We start from the raw sequence: 12,248 nt of genomic DNA, 5'->3' as shown, positions 1-12,248 counted from the left end.
CAGCAAGAACTTGCCCCTTGATTGCGGTCTTTGGTAGAAATTGGATATCATACTGGCCGAGTTCCAGAGCCCATTTTTTAACGCGCCCTGATGCTTTTGCGCTACGGAGCACTGAACAGATGGGGTAGTCCGTTAGTACCCCAATGGTATGCCCCTAAAAGTAATGCATTAGTTTTCTTGCTGCCATGACGGGAGCAATGGCGAGTTTTTCCAATGGAAGGTAACGTGTTTCGGCGTCAACGATTGCTTTGCTCACATAGTAAACTGGCTGCTGTGCCCAAAGTTTTTCCTTTAACAGTACGGAGCTGACTGCCCGGTCAGAAACTGCTAGATATAAAATGAGTGGATCACCTGCCGAAGGAGTTGCCAAGAGCGGAGCTGATCGGAGGTAAGTCTTTAAACCGTCTAAAGCAGCTTCGCATTCGGGGTCCATTCAAAAGCTTTACCTTGCCGAAGGATATGAAAGAATAGTTGGTAACGATCTGTGGAACGACTAATGAACCTGTTGATTGCGGCGGCCATTCCTATCAGTTTCTGGACCTCTTGGACCGACCGAGAAGAACCAAGTTCTAAAATTGCTGTGATTTGCCTCGGGTTGGCTTCGATTCCGCGGTGGTTAACAATATAGCCAAGGAATTTGCCGAATCCGATGCCAAATGCACATTTGGAAGCGTTCAGTTTCATTTTGTACTTACGAAGAATGCCAAATGTCTCTTCCAGATCGGCTAGGTGAGTTTGCTCTTCTTTGGATTTTACCACCATATCATCGATGTATACTTCCATGGTACGGTTGAGTTGCTGTTTAAACATGGCGGTCACTAGTCTTTGGTAGGTTGCCCCCGCATTCTTCAACCTGAAAGGCATAACCTTATAGCACTAACTTCCTCTTGGGGTGAGGAATGCAGTTTTTTCTTGGTCCTCCAGATGCATAGCAATTTGATGGTAGCCTCTGTAGGCATCCAGAAAGCTCATACATTGATGATGTGCCGTTGCATCTACGAGTTGGTCTATTCTGGGGAGCGGAAAGCAATCCTTAGGACAAGCTTTGTTTAGGTCCGTGAAATCCACACAAACACGCCAAGTTCCATTTTTCTTCTTTACCACCACAGTATTCGACAGCCATATAGGATACGTCACTTCACGGATTACCCCGGTATCAAGTAACCGATCAACTTCTTCAACAATGGCAGTAGTATGCTCCGCGGCTGACTGCCGGCTTTCTGAATAATCAGCTTACATTATGGGTCAACGTTTAAGTGGTGCTATGACACGAATGGATCCACCCCCAGTATCTCATATGGTGACCATGCAAATACATCGAGGTTGCCGAGTAAGAAGGATATTAGCTCTTGCCTGTCAACTTTACTCAGGGAAATGCCAACTATGAAGAACTTGTTAGGATTCCCGTCAATTTCCACCCGATCCAGGGCTCTGATTGCCTTTTCACTTGGGAGCCGCCCAACATCGTCAAGGCTCTCCCGATCCAGCACCTTAATTGAATTTACTTGCAGCTCTCTTGGTGTCTTTGCAGTAAGAAAATAACATGCCACGCCGATTTTTGGGAACCTCAACTTTGCTCTATGCCGCATTCAGTCGGAAAGTGAAGTAGTTGATGATAGGTGATTGGCATGGCCTGCATGGTATACAGCCAAGTTCGTCCCAAAATAAGATTATACGGCGAAGGAAGCTTGACAACCAGAAATTCTATGTCCACTGATCGGGAGCCCGCCCGAACTGGTAGTGTTATTTTGCCCAAAGGATATTCCAGGTTAGCGTTGAAGCCGAATAGTGGGTAATCAGCTGGAGATAGATCTGACTTAGTGAAGCTCAGTTTAATGAAGGTCTTGTAGTACATTACTTCTGAAGTACTTCCTTGGTCAATAAGAACACGTTCAACGGTGAATTGGTTTACGCGTAGTTCAATGACCAAGGGATTTGTGTGGGGGAGCGTTACGCCAACCAAATCAGAATCATTGAAACCAATACTCACAGCTTCATAGGGCCGTTTTGTTGGTGTGATTTTGCTTTTAGGGGTTAGGCTGCGACTGAATTGTATGTACCGCGGATGCCGTCGGCAAGCTGTATATCATATGAATTACGCCGAGTGGAGGTGAATCCTGCCGTAAAGCTACTGTTTTTGTTGAATTGTTATTTCGGACGTGTTACGTAAGCCGTCCATCTTGCACCACCTCCTCAAGGTGGTCCTTCAATGCATAACAACTGTCGGTGTCGTGACCGTGGTCTTTGTGATATTCACACTGCCTATCCCGTCTCCTCGTGTCGGGAGGTCCCACCATCTTCGGTGGCCATTTAAAGAACGGCAGGTGTTAAACTTTAGACATAACCGTACTGATCAACTCCGATAACTCCGTGTATTTCTTGTCTGCGCGCCTTGTACGCCTGCTATCCACTTGAAGTTGCTCATCTTTTGTGTCTTACGCTCGAGTGGACTGCGCGTATATCAATCCGTAAAAGGTACTTTTTACATCACTTTTTCATCTCTCTCTCTCTCTCTCTAAACTTTCTAAAAATCCTAAGTTGAGACCTTCTCTCTCTAAAACTCACATTCTCTCTACAAATACACCAAGATCTTCCCATTTCCCCACCTTACTCCCTTTGTTAAAAATGTAGAGCTCACCTAGAGTTTCGTTTTCATCTGAATAGAGTTAGGTTCCAGCTTCATCCGAGTTTCACCCGTGTTTATCTCATCTTCTAGCTTTGAGGTTGTGATTCTCTATAGTCTTTTATGGTTTTTAACTTAGCTATTTGTTTTTATAAAACAATCTTGTGGTTTTGGAGGATTTTGAACAAACTTAGGGTTTTAGTTTAAAATCAAAAGAGGGGTTTTCAAATTGATGCATTGAAAATGGTTATGGGAAGGGAAATGAGGTTGCGTTGTGATAATACTAGTGATTTTGATACTTAGAATGGATTTTGGAAGAAAAATGGGTTTTGTTCAAAATGTCTCAAATGTTTATTTTGTATAAATAAATAGAATTGATGTTAGAAATATGAAATTGGATGGATATTAATGTGGATGGTGGAGTTGGATATGTATTATCTCTCATATAAATGTTTATTTTGTCTCGTTTAGTCCGATTCTGCTGCTCAAGGCTCCGTGGTGGTACAGCGGTTATCGGCTGCACGATTTCAGACGAGGCCGGCTTGTTGGCCTTGTGTCCGGTTTTGACCCGCAGGGCATCGTCTTCCACTTTGTAGTATTCCTCAACTTTCTTCATTAACAACCAGACTGTTTTGGGCGGTCGTCTGGTCAAGGAGTTGCGGAGGGCACTGCCAAGATGCAAACCCATCTTGAAAGCGGAGATAGCCATGGAGTCATTGCAGGCATCATCTACTAGATTAAAGCATTTCCAATAGCGCGCCAAATATGCACGAAGGGTTTCTCCTGGTTGAATTTGCATTGCCCAGAGAGAATCGGCTTGCTTCGGCTGGACCTCATTGGTGATGAACCTTGCCCTGAAAGATTTTTGGAGTTTGTGGAAGCTCTTAATCGATGCCGGTTCCAATTTATAATACCATCTGACGGCCAATGCTCCAAAACTGCTCGAAAATATTCTACACGTGAGGGCCTCGTTGTCTGCATGAAGTGTCATGGCTTGCTTATAATGACGAATGTGATCAGTGGGGTCCGATTTTCCATCGTATAGGGTGAACGATGGAGCATTGAACTTTTTGCGTAGCATTGCCCTTGTGATCTGTCGCACAAAGGGGTCATGTTGATCCTCTTCATCTGAATCATTTCTTCTTCTCTTATTCCGTGCACGCAGACTTCCTTCGGAGGAACTGGAGACTTCGACTCATCCCTTCTTTCTAGAGTCTGGGGACGATGAGTCAGAATCACTGCCTCTATCATGTCTCCTAATTCGAGGACATCGACCATCCTTTCTCAGAGGTCGTCCCGAATCTTGGCGCGCGGCCTGTTGGGATTTTGCCACCTCCAAGGCCAAATCCTGTTGAAGGTGCTCGTTCTCTGCCATCATATTTTCCAACCTCTGTTCATTTTGCTTCGCCTGATCCATAATCGCTTGCATTGTCTCATGTGCTCATGTCGAGGGTGAGTTAAAGTTCAAGGCTCTCCGTGCAGCAATATTCTCTGGCCCAAGCATGTTGCTTGGAGTGGTATCATCTCGTGGCATAAGGTCATCAGCGACTACCGGAGGATCTTCCATCACGCCCGCCATGGATGTGTTGGAGTATTCTCACAGACGGCGCCAATTGTGGAGAAGTGGTTTGGAAATACTCTCTAGATCCTGTAGGACGCTCTTGATCCTCAGCTAATCACCTAAAAAGGAATAAACACTCTGGTCGAGAGTGCCAGAATTAGCACTCCGATGGATAAGTCAGTGTATACTCTCTTGTTTGCTTGTATCTCAAGTTAATTTTACTTGTTCTCACCTACCTTTCTTTTGCTGATGCTCCTCTATTTATATTTTTCTTTTGGGCCTCAGGATCAGGCCCACCCTTAATCCATTGCACGTTTATGTATTCGGCCTTAGTTCGACTGGTTCCACTGCCGATTAATATATTCGGCTTTGGGATCATCCACGATGAAGCCGAATACACAATCTGTCCTTGACTGTCCTCATACCATTATTCGACTTTATTGCCTCCATAATATCTGACTCCCACATACACATACCCGAATTCTACCATCTTTCTTCAGCACTGAAACAATGTTGGCCAACCAAGTCGAATACTTAGATATTAGCAAAAACCCTGCGTCTATCTACTTGGTGACCTCCTCCTTAATCTTCAAAGCCCAATCCGAGCGTATTCTCCGCAGCTTCTGTTTGTTGGACCGGGCCTCGGGGTCAAGAGGGATCCGATGCTGTACAATCTCAGGATCGATTCCAGACATGTCTTCGTAGGACCACACGAAAACATCTTTGAAATCTTTTAATAAAGCGACTAAGCGCTCGCGCTCCTCCGAAGACAACAAGGACCCGATCTGGACCAAACGCGGATCCTTCTCAGTACACACATTAATTGGAATGATTTCATCAATAAAGGGTTTTACAAACCTCTCCTCCTCTCGATCAATCAAATGTTTCAAAACTAAAGGAATTCCTTCCTTGTCATTTTCATCAAAATTTTGAAAATCATGATCAATGCAATATACAAATGGCATAGAGAAATACTCAGAATTTGCCGCAACATTCACATTAAAAAGATCCAACTCATCCAATCCTTCGGTTACAACCGACTCAAAAGAAAAGGAAAAAAGATGGCCTGGACAAAACATCGGCATCCGGGTTATCAATCCCAAGAATACCGCCCAAACTCAGAAGGACCGGAATCTGATTCCGATTCCACCGACTCTGTGGAATCAGATTCTAGTTCACTACCTGACTCAGAGCTACTGGACAGAAAACCTTTCTTCGGTTGCAGAGTGAGGGATGGTGCATTAGATGCATCCAAGATACCACTAGAAGGGTTCAAACCCGATTGGTCCCCGATCATGGAAACGGTTTGGTTATCCTCCAAGCTCTCCGGGTTGATCTGAGGATTCGAAAGGAGACATGCCAGTGTTGCTCCTATCTCAAGTTCATTGTTGGTGGACTCACTTTCTATGCTCTTTGTAACCTCAGCAGCTTGTTCAATCTGTTACTCTATATCGCTCTCTTGTAGCTGTAAGTCGAAGAAAATCTTGAAGTCGGGTAGACACCGCTTCTCGGAGTTTAACCATGGCTCAGGAAAACCACAAAATGGGGTCTTCCCCCTTCCGGACAAAGCGGTCGTTCAAAGTTCCTTGAATTGGCCTGTGCACAAGCTCATAGTGCTTCCCAATTTGCTTAGCTTTGGCTATTCCTGCCATTTCCTTCCTTTTTCGAACCCAGCCCTCTTTGGTGGGCGTATAGGCAAGACCAAAGGTATGAGGGTTATGTGGCACGTCGGCTAATGCAGCGACGCCTTTCCGACCACTTCTACCTAATCTCATCCCGAGCATATGTTGTAGCTTGTTCATGAGGTATACAGACTAGGTACTGACATATAAGCCCTCATCAACAGCCAAGATGTTCTGCACTATCCGGGCCTCAGCCAAGGTAAACCCGAAAAGGAAAACATTTTCTTCGCCGTGCATAATCTCTAGCACAGGTGTAGTAACCTCTGGCGGAGGATTTATAGATGAATTCCCGAACACTATGGCCACCATTTTTCCATGGGAATACTTCAACATTTGGTGCAGGGTGGAAGAAACAGCTTTCACTTGATGCAGGCAGGGTCACCCAAGTAGTAAGTTGAAAGTGGCCGGAATGTCTAGGACATGGAACTCAATATCCTGTTCAGCCGGGCTAACCTGTGTTCTGATCTAAACTGTTCCCATCACCTTTCGACTTATATTGTCATACGTCCAGATCACCTGGGTTGTAGGCACAAAATTGGCCGATTTTAGGCCAATAGCATAAGCTGTGCGGCATAGACAAATGTTGATTGCTAACCCAGTGTCGACTAATATGACTAGTACCCACTTTTCCCGACACTCTACGGATATGTATAGAGGCTTGTTGAGTGCAGAGCCTTACGGCGGCAATTCCTTGTCGGAAAAGGTTAAAGTTGGCGCAGCGCCTCCCGGGAAGACTAATCCCGCCAGTTGTTCCGGGGTAGTCTCAATAGACAATTTGGCTTTATCCATCATCGATAGTACAACATGTCTGTGCACTCGCGAAGCCATAAGAAACCCCCAGATAGATATGTTTGGTTGAATCTTCTTTAACTGTTTCAACACAACCTCTTCTTCTAACTGCTTTTCCTTCTGTTTTTCAACCTCCCTGTCCTTTTCGGATGCTTTGGGTTGGTCTAAGTATGGGGGCTTGAAGTACCGCCCGCTTCTAGTCATATGATCCACCTCCTTAGAGTACCAAGTATTGTCTACCAGGTCTTGGCCCCAATCCTCGTCGGTGTGGGCAAGATGCAGATCATCATCTTCCCACCATACTCCTCTGACAACCGATAGGCAATTGTTCGGTTCCGTTGTAATTACTTTTACATCACAGTCATCTCCCACAGGTGTTTGGCTTTTTCAGCTTTCTGACTATTCTTATCCCTTTCCTGTTCAAACCGCTTCAGTGCAGTTTCTTGTTTTGTATTAGCAATACTAACAATACCCGATTCCTGAGCTAAATTCTTAATACCGGTGCTCTCCGGCAATTTCCCCATGTCCTCGGCCCTTCTGGCCTTCGTAGCAGTTCCTATTTCTGGCTCTTCCTGCTTTGGTTGAAGTCCTTCATCCACATCAGGTTCATCATTGAGCCACCCAAAGTTGTCTGTCGACCCATTTAGATCGAACCAGTCAATGTGCATATCTCCCAAATCTTGCTCATCAAAGAATTGTAAATTGATGATGTCTTACTCCAGGTTGACTAGGTCATTTAATCCCTGGCTTGGGCCATCCTCCCAGACCACACTAACCTCCATTCTTGTTAGTAACTCCAACTCTGGTTTGACCTGATTGGTCGGTACAATATAACGGCTCGGGTCATACATCCTATCAGATAAATCCTCAAAGCCCTCGGGCAACAGACTGGTATTCTCCGCCAAAGTTGATCTCCCTCCATCTTCCACTGTCACCACCACGGGTTCAGGTTGGACTGAGGACGCGGTCATCATGCACGAGCCTGTATTTTTCGAGATGAACAGCAACGGCATAGGTAGGTGGGAGGGGGTGATATATATACTGGGGTCGTAAGGGACGGCCAGTGTATGGATGAGGTTTATTTGCTGAGGTGGAGGGGTTTGGTTATGTGGTGGAAGAGGATTTGTAGTGACATTGGGTATTTCAAGAGGTGTTATCACCTTATTATCAATGAGATCTTGAATCTCATGACGCAGTCTAAAGCACTGATCAGTATCATGGCCATGCTATTGATGGAAAGCGCAATATTTGGTCGGGTTATGTTTAAAAGGGAGAGGATCGGGCAATGGGCGTTGTTCTAACGGCTTCAGATGCACTTTTCTGATCAGGACCCTCAGGGTTGCAGATAAGGTCATATAGAGTGGTGTGAAAACCCTCTGGCCTCGAGCCTGATGGCTGGAAGTTTGGAAGGTTCTGTTGGATGTGCTGGCAAAGGGATTAGCAGTCTTGGGTGTGGTGGTGACCATGCTCACATCTGAAGGCCTTGCAGCTGCACTACCACTAGTAGTCGCATTGGAACTGCGTATGAAAGCCCTTTTGGGCTATTCCTTCTCACTGTTTATCTACCCCAGCTTCATTGCATCCTCAATTTGCACCCATATTTCATGGAACTCAGCAAAAGTAGACAAAGGCAAGACTATAATCTTTTGTAATAACCTTCCTTGCAAGTTATGGACCACCATTCTGATCTGGTCTTTTTTAGACGGCCGGATTGTCATCATAGAGGCCTTAACGAGTTGCTTCGAGATTACGAGTAGTGACCTCGATCTGAGTGTTGTAGGAGTACTGCGCTATGAAGGCCTTAGCCATTTCCTCCCAGTTTCTCTTCACGAAATCTTCCTACTTTGCGTACCAGATGGCGGCTATACCCGATAGGGTTCGGCCAAAGAGCGGCAACTTCTGTAGTCTAGAGAGACCCATTGGTCGTAAGATGTCAGAGAATAGCCGTAGATGGACCATAGGATCCTGGAACCATCAAACCGGTTTATGTGCGGCATCTTGAATCTGTCCGGCAGAGTCACTACAAAATCAGTATAACCATCCTCTATATCAGGGATTGAATTCACGCCCTGTGCCCGTTTAAAAAGCTTCTCCAACTTGCTGACTTTCAGTGCAATAGGGTCGACCTCAAATTCAAATGGCGCCTTCATTTGATAAACCGGTGCATGAGGTAGGATTGGCTCTGCCGGAATGTCCGCATTTTCCTGGACATTAATAGTGACCCCGGGCGTCGAAATACCCGCTGGGGATGCATGGGATGCTGTGGCTACTGCAGGTTGTGGCTGCTGTTGTTGGAGCCTTTCTATTACCTCTGCTTGGTGAGTTGCAATTTTAGCTTGGCGGGCTGAGACCTCAGCTTGTCGGGCAGCATTTAGCTGCATAGTTTCAATAGTTTGTTAGAGCTGGCGAAGCATATCTTCCATGTTGTTTGAAGAATGCTAAGCTATCAGAACTGGTGTGTACTCTCTTTTCGGAGTAGAAGTAGATGACTAAGCCTGACTGAGCACAGGCAAAGCAAATAGTGACTGCTGAATTGGTGACTGCTGAACCGGTGAGTTATGCCTAACCCTCCTTAGTCTGGTAACCGGTGGGAGTGAAGCAAACAATGGTTGTCCTCTTACAAGATCCCTGGATCGGTAAAGTCGCCGTACTCGGGTCCAGAGTGCTGGGGGGTAACAGACTCGTCTGAAGCAATGGTGCAAAACTACCTTGCAAAAAAGAAAATAAAGCAAAAAGAAACAAAAATCAGAAATTGCACAGCACCTCGACTTAGACACAAACAATACGTAGTTACAATCAAAACTTGGAGAACTGTACTCAAACACTGATTTCTGCCGCAAAACTAATACCCACACTTGTAACTAATACATACATTCCTGCAGACTTTCACTCCAAAAGCACATATCAAGCAAGTAAGAGCCAAAACACGCCTATGATGGGGCAGGGTTACCTTGTCCTAATTTCGTCAGGAGCTAGGGGTTCACTATGCAAAACAAGCGGTTTCACACAATTCCTGCATTCGGGTGAGCAACCTGTCCTAGTTTGGAATAGTCTCTACGTCTTCTGATATGCAACTAGATCGATTGGTCAAAAAGGGTACCTCAGCAAGACTACCTAATATCCCTATGATGGGGTAGGATCAAATGGTACAGCGGTAGTCCAGATCCAAGGGTTGTGTTCCCACCGTGGCAGAAGCCGTAACCGGTCAGCCTTTTGGTAAGCTTTTCCAAGCAAGCCTCCGGCAAACCGTTCAGGAATAGGAGATGGCAAACACTGTGACTTAGGCACACTGATGCAAAAACAAATGTAAAGAAACACATAAGTGTAGATAAAATAACATATCATGAGTTTGAGTCAAGTTCTCTAATTCCCCAACAGAGTCGCTAGAAACTGTGGCTCCCCTTTTTTCGTGCCCCGCCTTTCGGAAAGGTTTGAAATAAAGGCCTCACAGTTCGGACTCCCGCGTTTCTGAATCTAGTCTCACAAGTGCAATGTGAAACTGATAAACACCAAAGTATCCAAATCCGGCAAATCTTTTTAGAAAATCGATTTTAAATCAAATAATGCCAAAATTGGACTACTTTGCTAGATACAGAGTCGCCACTTAAATATTTTAGTTTGGGAAATTTAGGAAACCCTGACTCGTGCCAAAGGCCACATGTCTGCCATCACCAAAGTTGCCTCAGCTCAGGAACTTAGGTACGAGTGGGGAAGGTCATGAATTGAGCACCCCAGCTTGCCTCGGCTCAGGAACTTGAGTTTTTATAAACATTATGTGTTCTTGTTTCGATTATTAGACTAGCTTTACTATGTGACGTGCACAAGCAAGTATAGACTAGTTTGCAAGACTTGGAACAATTCAATTCATGTTTGTTTTCGAAAATGGTTTGAATTTGCCACCTCAAGTGGGCTTAAAAGGTGCAGATTTTCCACCAAACACAGTGGGCTAAAACATGATTTGCCACTCAACAAAGTGGGCTTAAAACGCACATTTGTTGAATCATTCCAATTCAAACAACAAGCCTTCATCCACAGGCATTCACGCAGTTTAGCATTTAAGCACATAGCCTCATGGCAAGCATGCTAATCATGGCAACATTCACACTCATGCAAGTATGCTAAAGCGTAAAACTCACCTAGTATTCCGAGCTAGGAAAACAAGAGTTAGTAAAATATGGATGATCCTAACTATACAAGATGTCTAATGCAACACATGCAATGTGCAATCAATAGGCTCGGCTACTAATATGATATATGAATCGATTTTAATAACATGCGATTTAAACAGGTATTCAAAGAAGTATTTGAAATTATAATGCAGTTTGAATGATGTGCCGAGCCTCGGCGCATGCAAGACAAAATGAATGGATGCAAGCATAAGGCATGCTAATTGAAATATGAACCTAATCTAACCATCAAAAGTGGTTAAATAAAATGGAGAAAAACGTGGGGTTGGAAGACATGCACACACGCACGCACACTTATTACAACATTACGCCCTCACGAAGGAGGGTCCAAATGAATAAGCTAACCAACTAGCTATGCTAATTATGCTAACTAATTATTACAAACCGAAATAATTAAGCTATTCTAAGCTAATTAAATATTACAAAATAAATTAATCAGCTAAACACTTAACTAACTAATTACAACAAAAATTAATGAATTAATTAACAATGCTAGCTAACTAATTATTACAAACCGGATTAATTAACTACTCTAGTTAACTAATTACAACACTCTGCACAATTAACTAGTTACCACTAATTAATCATAACAATTAGCTAAGTAACAAGGCTCGGTATGCGACGATTGCTCATGCGTGATCGGTTTCCACCAAAAAATGCCACTGCTTCGCTGCCGTAAGCCTCTGTTTGCACACTTGAACACCAAAAAAATTGGTAACTTCCAGAACACCTTTGCTCCACCTTACCAACACACCGTGCAAATTCCATTGATGGCCGGTTGGCTACTGCTGGTGGCTGGTCGGCCACTTCTGTCCTGAACTTCCTCTTGCTGCAACAAAGAGAAAACAAAGGCAAAACAGTGTATTCTCAAGGATTGTTTGTACTGTTACCCTCCTTATCATCAAACAAGCTCAAAGGAGCATAACCCTTAGCCCTCAAACCATCAACCAAGCAATTTCCATGCATGATGGCTAAGGAACCAAGCTTGTACAAGCTTAATGAATGCAAAACAAGACTCTAAAAGACTACCACTCTATCACGCATGATCAAGGGCAATGGCGACCAAGGAAAGTGGCACATTTCATCACTTTTGAGTATGAAATGTCTCGTTTTCCTTATGTTCGAATTAACGTCCGATTCAAACATATGCAATGCAACACGAAAGACGCTTATCTTGCCTCTTTTACTTGTCATTTTTGTTTACTCATTTTAATTACCAAACCATTCCTTAATCCAATTGTCCATTGGTGAATGTCATCTAATGGAAAGATGGCTTAAACCTCAAGTAGCTTTGGGCATGAAAGAGGTATTACACTGTTGCTAATGAACCCCCTAAGGGATTAAACCATTAGGTGCAACACCTCAATTTCACACTTTGGCAAACAAGTGGTTTAAAACCACTTTCA

Source organism: Camellia sinensis, chromosome 8, assembly GCF_055761805.1.
Source record: "Camellia sinensis isolate YWXY chromosome 8, ASM5576180v1, whole genome shotgun sequence".
Classification (NCBI taxonomy): Eukaryota; Viridiplantae; Streptophyta; class Magnoliopsida; order Ericales; family Theaceae; genus Camellia; species Camellia sinensis.
This window is presented reverse-complemented; position numbering follows the sequence as displayed.